This window comes from Pinus tabuliformis, chromosome 5_1, assembly GCF_031772625.1.
Source record: "Pinus tabuliformis cultivar Carrire ecotype Pingquan chromosome 5_1, CPIR1, whole genome shotgun sequence".
NCBI classification, from domain to species: Eukaryota; Viridiplantae; Streptophyta; class Pinopsida; order Pinales; family Pinaceae; genus Pinus; species Pinus tabuliformis.
Window position 1 is genome coordinate 168,374,876 of NC_142305.1, and position 12,532 is coordinate 168,387,407.

The window sequence follows — 12,532 nt, forward strand, 5'->3', positions numbered from 1 at the left end:
GAATAGTAGATAATACTCTGATGGAGAAAAGATATAATACTTGTGATTTTTCATATTGAAAGGAAGTATGGAATCTCCTCTAGATTTTAGAGGGAGAAAAGGAGTCTCCTTGAATAAGGAGCAATGAATTTATTCTCAAGATAAATGGAGAATATGGATGTACCCTCTATTTGAGATGGAGTGATAATGGATATGGCATGTGAATTCTTCTTTTCAGGTGATGAAGAAAGAATGATGAAGGATTGGATAAACATATGTGGTTTTCTTAAGGATATATCTTCAAACAAAAGGAAAGGGACTAACATTTTTTCAGGAGAGAACATGAATCCAAGAGAAGAGTAGTTGAAGATGATTGATATTCTTTGAGCCTAACTCAAGTATGGAGATCCAAGATAAGAATGGTCCTAAAAGGGAATACCTTGTAGACATCCAGATGGGGTATGTGCCTTAAAAAGGTAGTGCGGTATCACACATAAATCCTCCCGGCATAATTCTCTTGAATAAATAAGAGCTTATCTAGCTAGGCCTCAAGGATAGTTTTGGTCATAGTGATGATACTTACAATATGAATTATCAGTCTGAATCTTCTTGAGAACCCTTTAGTTTGAGATGGGATGTTGTACTAGATTTAATATTATGAATGCCTCCCTAGTGAAGAGGGAGAGTTGAGAAATGTAACTAGTTTAGATATTCATAATTGTTAGTGTACTCATTTCAATATGTATCTTATTAAAAAACAAGAAAAAGGAAAGAAAATTATTATTATTATTAAAGCATGGGTTCCATGCTCATTATTGATGTTTTTTTGGTAAAAGCATGTTATTCATGCTTCTAGGGTATCTTAGGACTTAGGATTAATTGTCATGAGTCAAATTAGTCAACATCATGTTTATAAGACCATTTCAGGAAATTTGTAATTGTAAAATGAATTATTTTTTAGTCTAGAAAGTTTTTTAATCTCCAAGAGTACAAGCCAGCCCTAGGATCCTCAAGTCGACTTAAATGAGGGAATTCAACCCCTTTGGAAGGTTATATAAAGTGAAATTCAACTTCATTTGATGACACACACTCAACAAGTTTGATCTTCAAGAGAAAGAGTTTGATTTGAAGGTGAGAAACTAGGAGAAGAAGAGTGAAGTTCCAAGGAGAAGTTGGGATGATGAAATCTATTGTTTTTGGGCTCTATCTCTTTCACATGTGTTAGTAAGTTATGGTTTCTCCAGCCAAAACGAGGCTGAAGTTGTAGGTCCTAGTTGTTGGAGAGTGAAGGTGTTGCTGGCGAGTAGAATTTCAAGAACATGTATTTGGAAAGAGAGAAACCCTTCTCTTGACCTTGTTGACCTTGGGGAGAGTTGGTTTACCCCAGTAAGGCCTCAAAAGGAAGACAAATTAGGGTTTTTGCAGTAGTTGCTAGGATGAAATTGCTATAAGTCGAAGTTGCTGGGTCAAGTAGATGGGTTATTTCTAGCAAGTCGAAGTTACAAGGAAGAAAAAAAAGGGAAGAGGAAGGACCAACTTGGTACTGGGAGAAGGACATGGCCTAGGGATTGGGTCATTGTATCTCATTTGAAGGAAGTTCTAAGAAGAGAAAATTTTTCTAATTTTCACCTTGGATGGGTTTTTCCATGGATTAGAGCCTACCATTAGAGAAATTTAAGGTCTAAGATGGTCCTCCTCAGGAATATTATAAAGTAATAGTGGAAATAATAAAATAATATTAGATTGCATCATTAAATTTTAGAGGGAAAAAAGAAAAAACTACATTGTTAACTTGTATTTTCGATTTATCTCCCTACCGTTTTACTCAAATTTCGAGTGAGAGAACTCATTGGATGTAAAATTTAATTCCTCATCAAAGGGAGTGCCCATGTTGCATACTTTTGATGGACATTTCTACATGAAAAATGAGAAATACATGAAAAAACATTATTGAAATAATCTTTTTCATGTATTTCTCATCGTTTGTGTAGCAAGGTCCATTGAAAGTATGCAACATGGGTATTCCTTGGATTAGGAATTAAATTTCACATCCAATGAGTCTCCTACTTGAAATTGGAGTGTAAGTGTAGGGAGATAAGTTGGAAATACGAGTTGAAAAAATAGTTTTTTTATTTTTTAATATTTTAATCATTTTACTTTTTTACTCCAAAAATGGTGAACCATACACCATGGTTGACATATTCATCTTAATTCCTATTGGTTATTATAAAGTTGATTTTGGTTGTACATTTTTGTTTTGAAACCCATTTTAGACCTCAACATTTCTGTAATGATTTGTATCATCTTTTGTTGTTGTTTCTTGATATTGTTTGATGAACAAATATAAGTAATAAAAACAAAGAAGATAAATAAAATTCACAAGCAAACATCAAGGTTAAATAAAATAAGTTGTAATAGGCTACCATTTTACATCTTCTAACAAGATGGTGGCTAATTTACCATTTTCTCGAATTAAAAAGGTGTTTAATTAAAATAAAAAGAGGGAAAAAATTACTAAGTGAATAAAGTAATAATAAAATAAAGGCTTCTAGAGGGGTCCATCAGATCTATAAAAGAGGAGGAAACCATTTCAAGACATATTGGATTTGAGCATTTTCCTTGTCGAGAGGTTTAGAGAACTAGGATTTCCTCGCTTCACCAGTAGCCCTAGGATGTAAACCCTCAGGTGATTTAGTGAGAGTGGGTGAGTACCCATATCTCTCCTTGGTGAATTCATCCAAAATTCACAGGAGACGTTAGCAACAATTCACTTCCGTTTTGGAGGGCCACTGCATTATTGGAGAAGATTCTTGAAGCCAACTTTTCCATATCATCTATACTAATTTGTATTGACATGTAAACATCAGTTTATCTATTATAATAAAATTTGACAATATTTTTGTTCATCATATTATTGAATTTCAATACTTTATTCGATACATTTTACATGGAAATGTTTTGTTAAATTGAAAAAATTTAGATATGAAGCATTTTAATCCAAGAAATTGTCAAATATTTATCAAATCAAGGTGTTCAAAGACCATTACTGCAACTTAACTATAGTGAAAGCTTGTTGATGAAAGCATAATTAGAAATTGATTCTTAAGTACGAAAATTAAAATTCCATTTGTTAAACTTATAGATGCTAATTAACATTACATGAAAGAGAAAGGGCTAATCTACTTATAGAAGTAAAGCTACCCTATCTTGCATAATTGATCAACATAGTAACCTATTTGCATGTATCATTGATCTACTTCATATCTTCTTGAAAATTACAAATCTAGCTTGTATCATGCTTGTGAGTAAAAGACACTAATTCTAATATGTTTGGTAGTGAGGAAAAGAGGTGGTTGGAGTGGTCCAGGAGTTTTTCCTAACCATCAAACTAGAAGCTGGGGTCATTATTAATCTTAACTGAGCCAAGACTAAAGTGGGGAGAAAAACGAGTGGAGGAAAATGGTGCTACAAGTTGGATACAGGTGTTGTTACAAGAGGTCATGTATTTTTATATGATAGGTTTAGAGAGCTGCTTTAGGGTGGAGATGGTGTCTTGAGGGCATGAATAGGTGGATGAAGGTAGGAGGGAGTGAATGAAGGTTGAGGAAGTGTCCTAGCCAAGCCTAGGACCGATTGGAGGTCTTTCTTGCACCAATATGAATGCCCCTGGTGTCCTTAATTGTCCAAACAAAGTGAGTGGGGAAAGAAAGTTTTGGGAGAAGAATTGAAGGGTGGAAGGAAAATATGGAGAAGTACAAGTGGAGATGAAAGAGGTATTGATTTGTACATGAAACTACTTGAGGTTTATGTAAAATTAGAAGTGATTAAATTTGAGTTTTGAGGCTCTTATGTTAAATTCGTAAACACATAAAACATGAATTTAAACTTTAGAATTTGCAGAATAATGCAGACAATATCACCATAACAATAAACAAAAAACAATAAGTGATGAAGTAGTTCACCCCTCTAGGGCCACTTCTCTTGGTCTGGCTTCCAATTCTTGGGCTTATATAATTATTCTCATAAAAATAGTGATTACATCAAGTTATAGTACTCAAATGGCTTCCATAACAACTCCAATGGCTTCAGATCTATCAAAAATCCATTTCTATCCACTTTCTTCTCCAAAAAAGACCAAAACCTTAGAAATTTATTGGTGGGAGGAGAGTTGTATTGGGGCCTCTACCCCAGTTGAGGTGCATTCCACTGAGGTTGTGGCTGGACATGAGAGTGAAATGAATGATTAGCGGGTTGAGTCTGGTATTGAGATGGATAAGACCACGGTGGAGGTGCGGACTAGGAAGGATGAGCAAGGGGGCCCCAAGAAGGTATATGAGCAGACTGGTTGTGGTTATAATAAGCTTGGGATGCCCCTTGCATCCCCTGCTGGTAAGGTCTGGGTCCACGTGGCCTCCTTTGGTTGAGGAAGTAGAGAGGCTCAGTAGTCGCCTCAGTCCCCATGTACATGGCTTTAAATCCAGGCAAGGTTGGGCATTGCTTGGTGGGGTGGTCTTCCTCACAAATGAAACACACCTCTACTGAGTGCAATGGACACTCGTTCTTAGGGTGCTTCCTCATACATTTGGGACAAAAAATGGCCAAAGCCCTCTAAGCTTCCTCTTTCTTTTTTTTGAATTCAGAAGGTATCAAGTAGCATGGTAATGGTCTGTCTCATCTCACTTTTGAGGTCTTCCATCTGATCAGAAAACTCATGCTTGGAGAAGGTGGTACTCGCTGAAAGTGGATTCCCCCTACCTCTTTTCTGGGCTGCCCTAGAATGGTTTCTAAACACAGTCTTTATCTCCTCATAAGGTAGTTGGTAGATGTCCCCTCCAGCTAGCATGTGAAGGGTATCTAGAAGGTCTTCAGGGACTCCTCGGAGTAGAACCAACTTTAGAGATTCAAGGTCAAGTGTACACCTGGCTTGTTTATAAATAAGCTGGAACCTTTCCTCGTAATCTTCTAAAGACTCATCACTTCCCATGGTCATTTGAAAGATCTCTCCCTTTGTTTCTTTGGACCTACAGTAGTCCCGGTATTTGTTGTTAAAGGCTTGTTGCATCTGAGCCCAAGTGGTGATACTGTTTCCAGGTAACCCCATGAACCAGCATAGTGCTACATCCTTGAGAGTAGAAGGAAAAAGTTTCAGCTTTTGCTCGTCCTCAGCATAGTCATAAGTTTGACAAAGGACAACAAACTCAAATAGGAAGGTATCAGGGTCTTCAGTAGTCAATCCATGGAAGTGAGGTAAGGCTGAGGGACTTATGTTTTTCATTTTGATGTCCCCGTTGGTATCTCAGATGGGAAAGGCACCTTCTATTCTCTCATCATCTTCTCTATTGTTTCTGTTTTCAGCCACGGTCTCAAAAGGAATGTTCTTTGGCTCTTCTTCTATTATAGGATCTTCATATATCTCTGGAGGTTCACTTATAGGTTCTTCTGGATCACTGTCACCAAAGAAGAGAGAAGGATGACTCAGTGATGTGGGGGTGTTGGGTAGGAATTTTCCGGTTTTATCTCTATTCCTACGAGGCATGAAATGGAAAGATTTTTTTTCTTTTTCTTTTTCTACTTGTGCCTGTAGAACTGAAATAGATTGATCTGCAACGAACTAAGATCTACCTTGTTGAAATGAAAATGTGGAAATGAAATGAAGGAAGGAAAGGACTAATCTATTTTGATCAAATGAAATTGCAGGAATGAAATGCTAGTCTACGCTTGCAGAAATGAAATTGCGGAATTGAAATTCTAATCTATGAAAGCAGGAAATGTCTAATCTATTTTTGCGGAAATGAAATTGCAGAATAGAAATGAAATAAACTACTTAGCAGAAGTTTGTAGTGGAAAATAGAAGAAAAGCAGCAATCACAAATACTCTGATGCTTCCTTGGCAACGACGCCAAAAATATGGTGGGCTCCAGTATTGCAGCAACAATACTACAACTCCTGGGACTCCCTTCTTTACTTTTATCAACCTGATAGTTCATAACAAACTTGGAAGCGATGGTGTTGTATGCACAAGTACTAGCTCTTGCCGCAGCTGTCACTTGGTCAGCTGGAAGAAGTCCGCTAGGGGCTCAAGACAACTTCTATGAGCTCTGAGAAGAATCTTTCTAACTGATGGATGGAAGCTAACTCGAAGGAAGATAATCTATTTGCAGAAAGAAACTGAAAAGCTGAAAGCAAATGCAAACCCTAGCAAACCCTAATTTTACTAGCTAGCTCTACTGATGCAAGAAATACGATGCAAGCTACTAGAAAAGATGCCATTGACTTCTAAGAAGATGAAATTCATGTATCTAAGCTATGTGTATAGAAAAATCTAAAAGAACCATCTTTTTTTATTTTTGAATAAGTTGTCAGAATTATCATGCATGCGATTTAACTGTTTTTGACTGTGCAGAGGGGGATTGGCAAGAGGAAATGCTTGGAAGAGGTCGGGAAGGTTCAAAGAGGGCCTACAGGGTCCCTAACACCCTTCCAAAGAGTTTCACAGAGTTTGGCTATCAAGAAACCTCATTCGTGAGCTTCTACAGGAAGTCTACAAGGGTTCTACAGGATGTCTGTAATTTTCTACACGATGTTTAGAAATGGGATTTTGGAGGATGGATGGAGGAAGAAAGATGAAGGAGTGGGTATGGAGGTGAGCTAGGTGTGTGAAGAGGTCCAGGGCTTAGGGAATGAAGATGAGGAGTGGCAAGGATGGTGGGACTTGTCCAATATGCAGTGGAGCAATGTGGCACAAGGATATGTGGAATTAGGGCAAAGTGAGCAAATGGCGAACATGATGCAAGAATCCATGTTAGGGGATGGAGCAGATGGGTTTGATGGAGTATGGGTGCTTTGCAATTTGTTTTTTGAACTGAACCAACAAAGACTTGAAAGAAATCAAAGATCTAGTTATGCTAACCTAATCTGATCTAGCTAACAGTAAAGAGACTGAATCGAAGTTTACTTGCAATGAAACCATGTATAACCACTATGCAAAGAAGCAATAAAGAATATGAACATGTAGCCAACTTCTGCAAACAAAAATCACACACTAATGGTTGCATGGGGAAGCAAAGATAGTGTTTTTGGTGGCAGCAAGGTCACCTTGATCCCAGCTCCTGATCCCACTGAGGGAGAGGTGAAATCAGAGGTGCTTGATGACCCTTTTTGGAAGATCTCCCCTGTTATTATCCTAGCAGCTCCCTGATGAACATGAAAAGCCTATCTAATCATTAACCATGACCTATGTAACCAAAAAGATGTTATTCTACTTAACAGGAAGTATTTTGCAGAGACATAAAAAACAAATAACAATAGATAAAGGAGGCCTTGGCTCTTAGGTTGGGCCCAACCCCAAGAGCTACAGGCTCCTATAAAGAACTTAGAGCTGATGCCAAATATAACTACTTTTCATTATCCAAAAATAATCATCACAAGAAAGTTATACAACAGTAGCTACAAGAAAACGAGCTGAGAAAATGACAGCACTATAGTGCAAAATTACAACAGTTCCAAAAGTAAACTACGAAGGATGAGGCCTTCCTATTTATACACTACGAGGGGCCTAGTAGCCCTCCTAAATTCAAGGGACTCGGCTGTTCCAACTGCTAGTAAATAGTCACTCTTCCCAAAGCGGCTTGGCTGCCTTTAGGATTCATTTTGGTGGCCTGTTGAGCTTGGAGTTGAGGGTGGAGATTTCGAGGAAGGTCCATTTAATGCCAGAGACAACCCCCTATGAATCCTCACCTCAATATTGGTTGTCACCTCGCCCATAATTGCTTGGTTTTGCTCCAAAATTTGTCCAAAAAACTTGAAATAACCACGTATTAGCCTCCCTGGTAGAGTGACCACCCTTATTCGTTCAAATAACATAAACGTACTAAAAAAACATGCATAATCTATGAAAAATGGAGGATTGAACAAGGAAAATTACGCAAAATGAGCCCAATAAGTTACCCAATTCGGGGCTCATCAGTTATGATCTCCCTAAGTTTTACTTATTCATTCTACAAATCGCACATGTCTACTAACTGTCCTACAAATCCACCCCAAAAATCACTAACGAAGCAAAAATTTAGCTCACCACCAACATAATTTGTGGCCTCATTAAATTTTCCATTAGCCCCTTTTTTCTGAAAAGATCGGTGACATGGCGCCTATGCGACCATGTTGGGGGCAGCATTTTGGGGGCCTCTGTCTGGCCCTTGCCTCCTTCGTGCCCTCAGACACATTGGGTTCATATGACCCTAGGCTAGCCCCTGTTGATTAGCTCCAGGTTCTTGCCCCAAGGACACATGTGGTTGTGGGTTGGGTTCATGGTGCTACCTCCCCACACTAAATGCATTTTTTTCAAACTTTAAATAAAATTTGTTTCATTCACATAAACAAGTAATACATTTGATTTTTTAGTGAGGTCCATGAGTTATATGTAGGAGGACTTGTGTTCGGTTACACTCGGTTGTTTTTTCACATTAAAAAAATTTCTAGTGGCCGCCAAGGTACCACATGACAACCTCTAGTTGGGTCACGTGGCAACCTGTGGTTGGTCCACATCAACCCAATGAAAATTCGCCACATTGAAGCCAATAAGAACTTTCCAAGTGTCACACTGCCATTGGCCCATGGAACCCAGTCACCCTGCCCAGTCAGCAAGCCTAGTCAGCTATACAGACTGCTCACTAGGTAACCCTGCACTGCTAAAAACCATTTGTTTACCTATTTCCACAAACAAACAAAACTCATTTTCGAGAGCATACGATGTCCATTTTTCAGGAAACTAATTTCATTGGATTCATATCACTGATATTTATCTAGTTGTTCCTTTTTTAGCCATTCTAACAAATTTAATTTTTGAGCATATTTTTTAGCACAAGATCAGGTACCCTCCCTTGCAGATCAACATAACACTACAACTAGCCACATGCATGCATCAATTGATCATTAACACAATGATATAAACTATGACTGAAAATACGAGTTAAATTTAATTAACCTCTATTCTATGCCACAACGCAATTCTGATCACTGAACTAACTCTTAAGTTGTAGAAAGTAAATATGAATAAGGAGAACTAACATCTATTTGTTTCCAAGAAATCATAAACAAAGTGTTTTTAGATTGAGATTGGAAATATTTCCAACCATTCTCCCACAATAGATGTTATAGGGAATCCTGTAATCGCACGTTTTTATAGCTTAACATCTACTCCAATAAAAGGAAGACATGAAATTATTTAAACTAAGAATAAGAAATAAATACAAAGAGGGATTGTTTTTGCTTCAAATCGCACTAGCAACAAAATTTTTGCAGGGGAGATAGAAATCCTCCTAGAGACAACGTTTGGGTTTATTGTAGACCAGTGCCTAGGACATCTTAAATAGAGGAGTGCTTAAGAGATAATCTATGAGGGGTTTTTAGTAGTCCAATTGTCACGTAAAAAAGGTAATACGATGGGTTTGGTTGAATAAGCCTTCATTAATGTAGTTTCAAGCCAACACATGGGTCCAAATGCTAAGGTTATATTGGGGCAATCTCAAAGAGAAATGGTCTCTTCTTCTGGTGGCTAACACACAACAATGAGATAGCTTAAATTGAGGTTGTATAAATGGTGGAGAGGAGGAAAGGAAGGACAGAAATAGATGCATAGGTTTGTAATGAACATAATCCTAAGAAGAAATATGGAATTCAATTTAAAGGGTTGTAAACAACACAAAATCCTAAGAAAATATTTTCCAATAGAAATATTGGAGAGGGAGGAGATGGAGTGATAGAAACAGCGGGGTGCAAAAGAAGGTTTCAGACCAAACATGACATGGGTATCGTTCTCTTCCAAAAGCAAACCTAGATCCGAGATAACCCAAGTCCTACAAGTTAATCAAATACACAAGTAAATATGTAATTTTACAGGTACTGCAATGCTAGTGAATAACACATGTAGGTCTGTGATAACACATGTATTGTCTTCTATTGAGAAGCTAAGATAAATCCAAAGATTAGAGAGGAACCAATTACATTCATTATATTGTTTCAAATGAGGAAAAACACAAATGAGATGGGATTACTGAGAGGAACATGTTGTACATTAATCATGCCTAGAATCAAAAAGGAGATTCCATTTATCTTAAAGGGTCCAAATAACGAGTCCATACATTCAAACGATATCAGTGAAGCCCCCATTAAAAAAAATTGAACCAAAATGGCTTCTCAGAATCAGACCTTGCAAGTGAGAAATTCTAGAACCAGGCTCCCATATAATGTTTCTTTTACCTATTTATCTAAAAAGGGGAGGAGCTTGAGTTATAGTTAAAACAAATATCTTGGCCTAAGATCCAACTATCTGCTAGACTAGCTGTCTCAGCCAATGTAAGCCTCTATTGCCCAAATATTACCATCGAGATCTGCTACCTTTCTTGGAAATAAGAAACTACACAAAATAATAAGAAACAAGAGGAATATGTTAGAAGAGGTCCTTTCAGTTCCTGTGAAGAATTTTGGTCAAGACATGTCTCTGTCATCATGCTCTTTTCTACTGCTGAGGTGGTTCACTATCCATTCTCCCTTAAATGCCTTTGACACTGACTCTGGATGAGTGCTTGAAAGGGCCTTATCTTGAATGTGCCCATACCTAGCTTGAATGATCAATCTTTTCATTCAACACCCCTCCTTTGATAGAGCTTCGCCACTCTTTTCTCACTTGTCCCGCTTCAAAGATTACCTGTAGAGTCAAAGAAGCATAATACCATCAAAGCATAGAGATCTATAACCATAAACAATATAGGATCAGATGTATATTAACCATACAAATGCATAGAAAAATACAAGATTCAGAGATATACAAGCATATGGAGGAAAAATCAAATAGGTTTATTGATAGAAGTAGTAGAAGAGAGGATTACAACCCAACAGTCTGACCCAACGCCATCCTCCCAGCATGAAAGCCCTCTTCAACTCATGAAAATCTAGATCACCCAACAAAACAATGCTTCACAGAGAAACCAACAACACTTCCTTACAAAATACAAAATTCCAGCCCCCCTGATCTCTAGGATGAGGGATCCATATATAGAGATTTGCAGGTGGGTGAGTCAGCTTTTTGGATTTTTATTAGTGTCATTTCACTAATAGTTCTTGGTTCCACTTGGATATTTCATGATCTTGTTCCCATCCTTGGGAACATTCAGAGAGGCAAGTGTCAAATGAGTAGTTTATAGAAGATTCTCTAGGTTTCCACAAACAAACTGCCTCTACCATTTGTCTGCTCTCACTCATCGCACCCTACAGGAGGGCTTTTCAGTATGCATCGCACCCTCAACATGGAGTAGTCTGTATGGTCCAGTTTTGACCAGTTCTGAGAAGTTCTTTCAGGGAGAACTTCTGGGAAAATATGTAATCAGTTGACCTTGTTCCTTTAGGATATGAAAAAACACTTTTAGGGGCTTAAAAGCCCTTGTTTTATGGACATGTGTGAATAGCGTTGCAATGCCCAAATATGTCTATAACACACGTGTCCCTCGTATGGCCATGTCACCTTCTGTACCACGACATGGAGGAGAGAGAAAGGGTTTGCTTAGCCTTGGTTTTTTCATGCATTTCCTTTGTAAATCCTTTTCGGCCTCCTCCGACACTTTTACACTAGATCGCAAATTGGCAATATTGCGTGATGTTGCAGGACTGTGGGATTGTGAGACTGTGAGATCGCAGTACTGCGGGACCTGCGGGATGTAGGATGTGATATGGATGATATGCGAGATTGTGGAAATGTGGGATTTGCTATGCTTGGGGCCCTCCAATGTACTCCTCTCTTTCATTTCAAGGCAACGAAACCCCCATGTTCAAACTGCTCTAACTTTTGATCTAGAAGTCCATTTTTGGACTTCTATATATCGTTGGAAATCTTATCGTGATAATTATGTAGTGGAGAGAGTCTAATTGGACCTTGATAGCTTTAGTGGCTTGGGAAATGTATTAAAACGTTACTTCTTTTCTGCACTTTGGGCAAATAAAGCTGGCAAGGTGTTGAGAACATGTAGACCAATATCCTTCACCATTGGGCATGTAGTTAGATATATAATGGAACTTTGCAACCAGAAAATCTCCATAGGGATTTCCTCATCCATCTATAATGCAGAAAAATAAATCCTACCAACTAGAAAGTAAATGCTCAGCTAGTGAGCTTATTTATATACATTCCTACTTATGCACAAGGCTCAATTCACCTAAGTGAGTTCAACCCTCCAATGGAGTTAGGCCAACATTAGAGTATTGGGCCTTATGCCTTCATACTGCTGAAAAATGAATATTAAAGCAAGCATGCACCATGAAAGGTCTTGAAATAAAGGACTTGACACATGTTATTAATACAACCTCTGTTGATGGGTTAAGAATAAGCTCATGTACTCAGCCACAAGGTCATGGAATTCACAAGGAAATCTTGCATCTGCCTCTTTTTCACAAGCAACCTTTTGACTAGTATCTTCTTGGCTAGGGAAGCCACAAACACTACTTGTTTGTTTTCCTTCTTCACATATGGGCGAGGAAGGGGAGGGTGACTTCTCTTCTTTGA